At 30.4% G+C, this 10683-nt stretch overlaps 1 pseudogene; it reads right to left on the minus strand.

Annotated features, from left to right (window-relative positions):
- Window positions 1-8762: 8762 nt before the first annotated feature.
- On the minus strand, window positions 8763-8856 carry LOC134717368 (small nucleolar RNA U3; annotated as a pseudogene).
- Between the last annotated feature and the right edge of the window lie 1827 nt (window positions 8857-10683).

The following is a 10683-nucleotide window of genomic DNA, read 5'->3' on the forward strand; positions in this document are numbered from 1 at the left end:
TAATCTAGAAAATAGTCTCCCAAAACGCGTAATATGTTACCGCAGTACATCCATTGAAACTTACGTTGCTGGATGGTTGGTAACATTAAGTGATACAGGGAAGACACAGAGTCTCTCTATCGGGTAAGTGGGACTTTAAATCAATATCGTCAGGAAGAAGCCTTGTATATAAACAATGGAACATAAAGGTATCAGAATGATTTTAATAATTTCATTATTATGTTATATTTAAACACTCTAGTCCAGCCACTATTATTTATTGGTATTTTCATCGATCCATACACGTCAGTTGTTTCATATTGAAGTAAATAGAAAAGCGTTATGCTCGAATGAGCATAAGAAAATAATCGTGATTGTGATGTTTCCGTTTGTGATTCGCGTACTTTATGCAGATCGTACACGTTCCTTGTTCATGTTCTAAATAAGCTCAAGGAATCTTAACACTCGAAGACCAGGTTTTTATTTTTTCTCATTACATGTATTTGTTCGATATTTTGTTTGATATCATGAATAGAATCCTTCATTGCTCAGATATTCTTTGTAATACCCTAAGTGTACTATGATAACATTTCTCGGTGCCCTATCGACTGACATAAAAAGTATTGAATTAATTCGTTTCAAAATGTCCCGTTTAACACTACTTTCAGGTTGGTTGGGGTAGATTCCGATTTTTAAAATACATACATTCGTCAAGGTTAACAACCCAGAATTTTTTTGAGTTAAAGTTGAATTTTCCCTGATTATAATTCATCTTTTACATTTTCCTGTTCTGTAAAAAAAAATCATAAAAATACTGACTCCGAGGAAATTCCCTAATGAAATTCCAAAATCAAAAGCTCAAACACAGCAAACGAATGGGTAGCAACTGTCATATTCCTAACTTGGTACAGGCATTTTCTTATGCATGTAGAAAATGGTGGATTAAACCTGGCTAAACATCTCACTTGTATGGCAGTTGCATCAAATTCTATTATATTGACAACGACTTGCGAGCAAAACACACAGACGCAAGAGGTAAAAATGTCAGAAGTAGTATTCCTCAAATGCTCGCCCAATTTCTGTAATTTATCAGTTAGTTACTAGAGACTTGATGATGTTGTGTAAATTTTAATTCGTTTCTTAACGTTAAGTTTCAAATCACAGTGTTTAAAATCATATCTATATATCAGAAGTATTATATCGTCTATATGTTGAGAATCCTGCCTTTTTACGCTGTCTGGACACTTAAGATAAATACGTATTTTGTATTAGAATAGAAAAAAAGACTATACCAACCTTATTGTTGAAAGGAACTGGATTTATCACAGAAGTAAACTAAAAGACGAAAGAAATATACATGTTATATTTATACGTTTTTCTGTAGCATGATATTTGTGCTTATCATGCTCATTGTATCATTATATTTTTTGTATCGATACTAAAAAATTTGCAACCTCTGTCAAAATTACATTTGTTCAGATATATAATTTTGTTTGAATCCAGAAGTATTTTAGTAAAATATTGAAGTAGTTCTTTTTGAGAAAAAAAACCCACTGATGTCAAACTAGCACTACCTTTTAATAATGAACATGTCTTTTGCCTTATGACTAGATTGTTTTTGTTAAATGCTTTTTGTAAAAACCTTTTGAAACCGACCAATAAAACAAACCAGATTTTCAATATTATTATCGAAATAAGTATAAAACGTTTATTCTTATTGTACCGCTGTTTATCATTCTTGAAAAACGTATCTCTGTTAATGGCTGACGAGATATACTTGAATATATAGACAATAAATTGCTTGAAATATGAACCACCAATTTCGCACTTTACAATATATATATATTAATAGATGACACACAATGATACTTTTAAACGGTTAACCGAAATGGTTCAATCCACCATTTTCTACATAAGAAAATGCTTGTTCCAAGTCAGGAATGTAACAGTTTATATCCATTCGTTTGATGTGTTTTGGCTTATGATTTTGTCATTGGATTCGGGAATTTCCGTTTTGAAATGTCTACGGAGTTCACTATTTTTTGTTATTTTACTTTTAATTTTCTCTTGTTATTATTTAGAATTATAACATATTTCACTTAAAGCATTCATAAGACAAAAGTCATAGCAGCTGTTGATTGTATATTAATATAATAGTATGCTGGAATTGATAGTAACATAATAAGTGTTGTACAAAATATCCTAATAATTGTAATTAAAATTGTAATCGATTTTTAATCATAAAAATCTTTAAAAAATTATTGTGTATTATGCAAGATTTTACATGAATTCGAAAGTTAATCAACGTTTGTAATGAAAATAAACGTTCATTCATTGTAAGCATAGCCTTATAAATATTTTTCTTTTTTTTAACAGTCTACAATATCAAAACATATACAGAATCAAATGGTGTTTCAATGAGCGTCGGACATGAAGATACTCCTACTTTTATAAATTTACATACCCGGCTCAGGTGATATATTGATCTTCAACAGAGAATATAAAACATAGTGTGGGTAGTTTTGTATTTATCCTTTATGTAACTATGGTGTACTTAGTGTTCTGAAATAGAAGCTGAATAATTGTAATGCCATTTTGAGCTACTACCTAAGACAGTTGAATGATTTTTATTTTTATTTTTAACCGTTATTTTACTTATTGTACATACATGTTGATTGTTTCAGTTACACATGTGGAGCAGGATCTGATTAACTTTCTGCAGCGCCGGATTTATACTCTTCCGTTTTTAGTGGTACTTGTGTTGCTCAGTCTTTTGTTTTTTGTGTCGTGTTCTAAAGATTGTTGTTTGTCTATTTGTCGTTTTTCGGGATTTTTTGGTCAGGATTCTATCAGTTTATCTTCTACTAATGAATTTGAATAGCTTTCCGATAACTTCTGCCTCTCTGAATACAAGATGGTCTTGAAGTATAGATTTTGCGTACTGACGTTGGTTATCATCTTAATAACGTGTTATATTATTCTTTTATTTGTCTTTATTAATATAACTTTTGAGATATTCATTTGACGTCACTCTGTGCTTATGTAAAACATCATACTTTGAACGACAAAATTATTTCATTAATTAATATTACTTTTACTTATGGATATTGTCATACTTTGAATTACAAAACTATTTTATTCATTAATACTACTTTTTCTGTTAAGTCTGTTTTTTTTAACGTGACTCTGCACTTATGTATCCCGTCATACTTTGAACCACAAAACTATTTTATTTATCATTATAACTTGTACTGTTAGTCTGTTTTTTTGTTATATCTACTTTACGTGACTCTGCATTTATGTATGCGTCATACTTTGAACGACAAAATTATTTTATGTCTACCTGTGCGAATTTCAAACGCGCAAATTTACACCAGTACTGAAAACCTTCCATCCTTTACGGGTAGACTTTATATAGATAAAAAAAAAGTCGTATAAGATAAGCAAAATGAGTATGTTAAATTTGATGTAAGCCTTTTTGTGCTTCTTCGTTACATATGTGGTTTTTATAGTGAGTAAGATGATTACACAATGTTGACTGCTGTACCCAAATTTTTGACATTTTTACTCTTTGAGTATGTTTGTTTTGTTCACGCATCGTTAACAATGTAATAGAATTTGATGCGACTGTCATACAAATGAGAGGTTTAGCTAGCTTTGCCGTGGGAGGTACCATTCTCACAATTTAATTTTCGCATTATTAAAGGATATGGTTTTACTATAAAAATTTCAGCTCAGAAATTTAATGGAACAAATTTGAAATTCATTAAGGCAAAGCTGCGGATGTTGCTGTAAATATTTTGGTTTTGTCTATCCAGTTTTTAAAAATATTGATATAGTAAAAGACAAATATGATATTACTTCAGTGCTTTCAGCAATGGTGCATCATGTTCAGTATCAACAATAGGAGATGTTTTGAAATGTACCAAAGGGAGCAACAATTTATCGTTAAAGAGGGTTATGTTTTTTCTGAAGCAGAATTTTTATTTATTTTTACGATGCACATTACATTTTGGTCATCTGCTTGACCAGAGTATTTTTTTCATTCAGTTGAAGAGCAGAATATTGTCATTTTAGAAATAAAACCATTTCCGTAAGGAAGACAGCATCAAGACGTCAAAATAAAGAAACGACACTCAGACAACAACATTCAGTTTTCAACAAAAGACAAGAGTCTAAACAATATGTCAGATTCCTTATATAAACATCAAGTATGAAATAAACTTACAACATTAGTTATTGATATTACGTTGAAGTGAACTTATTTAGTGGAGTGTTTTTGCAACTTATTAATTTTCTGTCTTTATTTGTAAAAGTATTTAAATTATTTACATTGTACATAGTATATCTATCTAAAATTGACTCATATAATTTGATCAATTATCATTCTTACAGCAAATATGTTTCAATATTGAATTAATTTTAAAAGTACTTGTAACAAAATAAAATAAATGTATAAAGTCTTATTGTTAAGAATAAATATCTCATGAGTGTATCCCGAGAAAACCCTCCAACGATCTCGAATATTTGAATAATAAGCAGGAAAAAAACTCGTGCATGTTTTTATATGAATTGTTTTCAAGTAAAAAATTATTGCAAACCGTTATTAAAGCAAACCCATTCTCGTTTGAATTATTCCATTTTGAACAGCGGTATACTACTGGTGCCTTTATGTGGTGTCATGTCTTGGCCTTTCACCCATGTAGATTAATTTACGATATCGATATGAGTGTTGTACGTTTTTTTTAATGCCTTACCATGCACTACAGTTGTTTATATTCTGGACAATTCGTTCCTTGGTCTCTGGTTGATAACCAAAACAACATATATGTACAACTTCGTATTTGTTTTGTTAACAATAGAATCAGCAAATATTCAAATTTACAAATAAAATTTCCATTTTTTGTATTATAATACGATGTGATCCTAAACCATTTATGTGTTAAAAACTTGAGTAGATGCGGAAAAAAGATAACAAATTTCTGTTTTTGCTAGAGAAAAATATTTAAGACAAATAAAATCAGTGTCAATGATGAGTCTTTTGTAAACAAAACGCGCGTCTGGCGTATATACTATTTAGTCCTTGTATAAATGACGAGTTTATTTACAACCACTGGGTCGATGGCACTGCTGGTGGAGATTTATTTCCTCGAGGGTATAAAAAGGCCAGTTGTCAGCACTTTTTGTGCTGACATGAATTGTCATTGATATGGTTATATTTATAAATTTACTGTTTACAAATTTTTGAATTTTTTTGAAATACTAAGACTTTTCCACCTCCGGCAAAGATTACCTTAGCTGTATTGGACAAAACTTTTAGGAATTTCGGTTCTCAATGCTCTTCAACTTCGTACTTTATTTGGCCTTTTTAAATGTTTAGTCGATCGGACTTCACCCTTTATCAAAAACTACTTTAACCAAAAACTTTAACTAAATCTTTAACCTGAAACGAGACAGACTGACGAACGGACGAACGGATAAACAGTTGGCCGCACAGACCAAAACACATAATGGGGCATAAAAATATAACCCTCTTATTAAGTAATCGAATACAAAATATATCACTTTCTTTTTATTAAAACATAGAAACAAAGGGTTGATTCACTACAAAATATAGGCCATAAATGTAAGAGTCTTTATATTGGCTGGTATGTACGTTATTAGTAATACGATAAACTATCAATTTTCTAACGGTAGTCATATGTACGAATTATATGGTATCGTTTTTAATACTACTGTAGGTTATTTATTACAGTTCAAATTATTAAATGATTTTTTAGTAGTGAAAATAATCGAAAAACCTAAACAAAACTCAACAAAACAAACAATAAGTCCACCAAAACAAAACAAAGAAGATTAAAAAATGAAATTACATTATAAGACACTGATAAAAAAAAGTATGCACGAATTTTGAAATAAAAACCGACGATCCGATCCATTTTGTTTACGGAGTAATTTTTTTGGAAATATAATTTCGTATTTGCATTTTTTTGGGCATAAAGTTCAACTGCTGGCTATTTTCGTTTCTTGACAGGTGTATAATTGCAAAAATATTCTGAATTTTCTAATGCATATGTAGTTTGTGTTGTCATATAAACAACACAATACATAATTATTAGATATTAGTTTTCAGACATTGACACAAAAGTGACATTAAAATTTAAATTATTAAAACTACTATAATAGATAATTCGGTTAAAGATGATATTCTATCACTTAATAGGGATATTTTAAGCTTTTGTTTATTACTTTTTAGTGATTGATACATTTAAAATCTTTAAAAAAAATATCGTATATATTTCGGTCATCTTAATACCTTAGCTTACTTTGCATTACCTTTCAACTCGTGTTTTTACATTCGTTACTATAGACTTTAAGATCATCTCTATAAACAACACGAAATTTAAAACAAACATATTGAAGTTATGATTTAGAATAAATTTTAAACATTGCAGGGATAATATTTTGTATAATAACAAAGCATAGACAAAAAAAATGATTCACTGTGGAATATAATGAAGATTGGACCTCTTATAATGCAACTTCAGCAAAAGATAAAAAGTTCTGTAGGGTTTACCTTCCTACTGTTTTCAGGTAAGTTCTGTAATTGAAGAACAGTTCATAAACACTCGTATACTCTTATTAAGAAGTCTCACTGACATGAAAAGGCATACAGTAAAGACGGTAATGAAATCTAGAGACAAATTTTTAAGTTATTTTTTTTTACATATCTTTCATTTTTTCTTTGAAAATCCGGTTTAAGAAAATGAATAACTATTATAAAAATAAAAATGTGTTGTGTGCATTACATTTGCGCACAATAAAAATGTATACGCGTAAATCGAACGCGGCACCAAACATAATGAGTATTTCGCGCAAATGTAATGATGTAATGCACTGCGTATGATTCCCCGATGAGTTAAATTATACACCAGTAACAAAACGGTGAGGATGTAAACTGCAATGAGCACTGTATGTCTTTTAGTACAGAGAAAGTATGATTATGGGTCAAGTAGATACTTATGGTGATGATAATTGTGGATATACTGTTGCGTTGGGCTTGGTGTCTTTCCATTGATTGTAAACAGGAACTTCTCAGGAAGAAAGAAAAGAAGACAAGTTAGCAACATCATTTAACTTTTCTTTACACGATGAAGATGATGTTTTTTCACTTAACAATTCAAAATTTGGTGGCTATGTTGAACGCATCTATCCTTTCAAACTAGAAATAATGGATACAACATATACAGATATAATTCTGCCCAATAACTTGAATTACATCTACAAATTGGCCATGAGAGTCGGTTGAAAATAAAACTTTACGACAAAAGAGATGACTTCAGCTTCCCAATTGTGACCTTCTATTTCTATGTCGCAACATTCCAGTAGCGCCTTCATACGGAGTTTATATCTCAAAACTGAAACGATATTCCCTTGCTTGTATTTTCTACCATGATTTGCTTGATAGAGAGTTTTTGTTTACAAAGAAGCTATTAAACATAGAGTTTATGGGGCAGGATCTGTTTATCCTTTCGAAGTATTTGAGATCAACCCAGGTTTTGATGTGGTTCGTGTTGCTTAGTCATTAGTTTTTTTTATGTTGTGTCTTACATACTATCATTTGTCTGTTTGTCTTTTTTTTCTAAGCCATGGCGTTTTCAGTTTATTTTCGATCTATGAGTTTGAATGTCCCATTGGTATCTTTCGCATCTCTTTTAGTATTTTCAAACGATTTATGTAGTCTTTTTTTCTTATTTGCAATGTAACACTTCTGCCAATGAGACAACATTCCAATAGAGAACAATTGACTCAGACTATAGAGTAGACAACAGCCGAAAGCCACCAATGTCTAGTGTCAATTATGTCATGCTTATGTACGACGTGATTATATAAGTAAATAAAAAGTTAGGGATGAAAAACTATAAAGGCCTAGAAATGGAAAATGGGGTTGTAATTTATAAGGTCAGACCTGTTAGTTTGCAACATGTCACCTTTTCATATAAAAAAAAAGATATTAAATTTGTGCATATGTTTTTTTATTTGAAAAACAACAAACAAACAAACGAGAAAAACTTTTGACAACCTATAAAAACAGAAGAAGGAACAACAATAATTATTACATTTGTTTATGATTAGATTATTTTTATTAATTTAAAGTATTAATGAAATTGTTTAATTGAATATAGGATTCAAACACATACAGTTATGGAATAGAGGCCAATATTTGATAAATTATTCATTTTTTATCATGGTTTGATGATCTTGTTAACGTTTATGATGAGTTTATTTACACTTAATAGTTGTCATCCGTTGTTAGTTGTATTGTAGATCAATATCATAATTGATAAATAACCTTCGCACGGTCATTTCATTAGTTAATAAAATTAACAGAAAACAAATAGGAAATGCGTTAAAGTGGGTGAAGAAGATGCGCAACAGCAACACAAATAAGAAGTATTTCTTTCTGTCCATGTTACTAAACAATATCATCGCCTTACTTAGACGTTGAGTAAAAATAATTAAAAGGAATAAATCCGTTATGGATCTCAATAAAACAAAAGAAAAATATCGTAATTGCATTATTTTTTTCTTCATCTCATTTGGAAAGACAAACTGCCGGTAATGAGCGATTCTGCTCAATATAGGAACTATCAATACAGCAAATCCTTTTTCTTGATTATACTCAACTTACATGAATACCTTAATTCTAGACACAGTGCTTTTTTTATATTGCAATGCACACGTTAAAATGCCTTAATTGTTGCATGTCCTTGTCCATTCATACTACATGATAGGGTTTATATCATAGGTCCAGTCAGAGTTATCTGACGTCCCGGCGATACATACTATAGAAATGACCCTAAAAGTATGTGACCTACCGAATTAGGCTATTTACCGGATTTGTTATCGCATAGGCAACACGACGGGTGCCACATGTGGCACCTGAGATCACCCCTAGGTTTTGGTTGGGTTCGTGTTGTTTGTTCTTTAGTTTTCTATGTTGTGTCATGTGTACTATTGTTTGTCTGTTTGTCTTTTTCATTTTAAGCCATGACGTTGTCAGTTTATTTCAGATTTATGAGTTTGACTGTCCCTTTGGTTTCTTTCCTCCATCTTTTACCATTTTCATTACTCTCAAGATTTCGCCCTGTTTCACAATTTTCCTCCATAAAAATATGCTACTATACTGCGTGAAACTGCGTATAACCTTTCTTTTATCAAATTAATATCATTGTGATGACATCCCTTTTTTTTGGGTATGATATTGCATTACATGGATTGCTCACAAATTTTCATTCAATAAACATTTCCGACGCTTTAACAGCAAAGAGTTCACTGTTTCAACGTAATGCATATCATTGAAGTTAAATGTTGTAGAAATTATTTTGTGTATTTCTATTTTTATTTTTTTAAGATACCTCTTATACATTTATTCAAAATCAACTGTATTGAAGTATAATTTAATAATGCAGCATCATCTCATTGGTTTTATTGTAGCGTGCAAAGTTGTGGGCTTGATCCCCGGCGTGGTCAAACCAACAAAAAAAATGATATTCCGGTAAGCATGCGGAATTTTGAATGAGAGAATGAGTCGTCATAAAGTAGGAATTATACTTTCGGGAAGAGTAAAATCTCTCTTATTGGACTGTTACATTGTACATCGTCTCCATTATCATCTCATCATCTTCATCTGTACATATTTGAATATAAGATGTAAACTTTAATATTAACACACAAGTATGATCATGATGTTCTTTATTGCGACACAAAAAGCACTCATTTGTGCAAAGAACAAAATCACCAAAAATACTGAGTTCCGTGAAAATATCATAACGGAAAATTTCATAATCAAATGACAAAACCAAGAGCTCAAACAAATCAAAAAAATGGAAATCAACTGTCAATGGTGGATTAAACAAATCAATCTTCTCGATAAGGTACCTTATTGCTGATTCTATACTACTTCTGACGAGGACATAGCTACACCTCATGGGTAGTCAAGGTCGAATGCAACCACCCTCGTCGTACCATTGGCTAAAACATATTATAAGAGTGACCTGTAATTCAATTATCTTCTTGTCAATAGAAAAAATAGAAAAAAAATAGAGAAATAATGTACATTGCGATGAATTTATAATTATTATTCGTTAAATTTCGTGTTCTTTTTCACTTGATTGTCTAATTCGCAATCTTTTGTCGCGTGTTTGTTTTTATGAAAGTGCTGGTTTGAAAGTTCCATTGATAGTGACACAACAAACAGTAAGTACTGTGTATTGAGTACACATATATAACTTTTAATGATTTCAAACTAACGTCTTATCGTAATTTAGCTTTACTCTTGAATTACTTTTGCATTACGTTTGCATTACTTTTGCATTACTTTTGCATTACTTTTGCATGTTTCACTTCAACTTGAAAACGTAATGCATTTATTATCTTTCTTGAAATACTGCTTTTCTAAATACATTCTTTAAAACTATTCACTTTTGAAGAAAATGAAAATACAATCAATGAATTGTCTTAAAATCATCAAATCTCAGTCCATCCATTTTCTATAAAATTAATAATTTTAAATAGGATATTAGATCAAATAGATGTATGCAACAATGAAGTTTTTTAGGAATTTTTTTTTTTCAATTTAATTATTATCAATTCTATTTCTATGTTGTATTTGAAAACATGTTTCACTCCGCAATATGAACA

This window comes from Mytilus trossulus, chromosome 4 (genome assembly GCF_036588685.1).
Source record: "Mytilus trossulus isolate FHL-02 chromosome 4, PNRI_Mtr1.1.1.hap1, whole genome shotgun sequence".
NCBI classification, from domain to species: Eukaryota; Metazoa; Mollusca; class Bivalvia; order Mytilida; family Mytilidae; genus Mytilus; species Mytilus trossulus.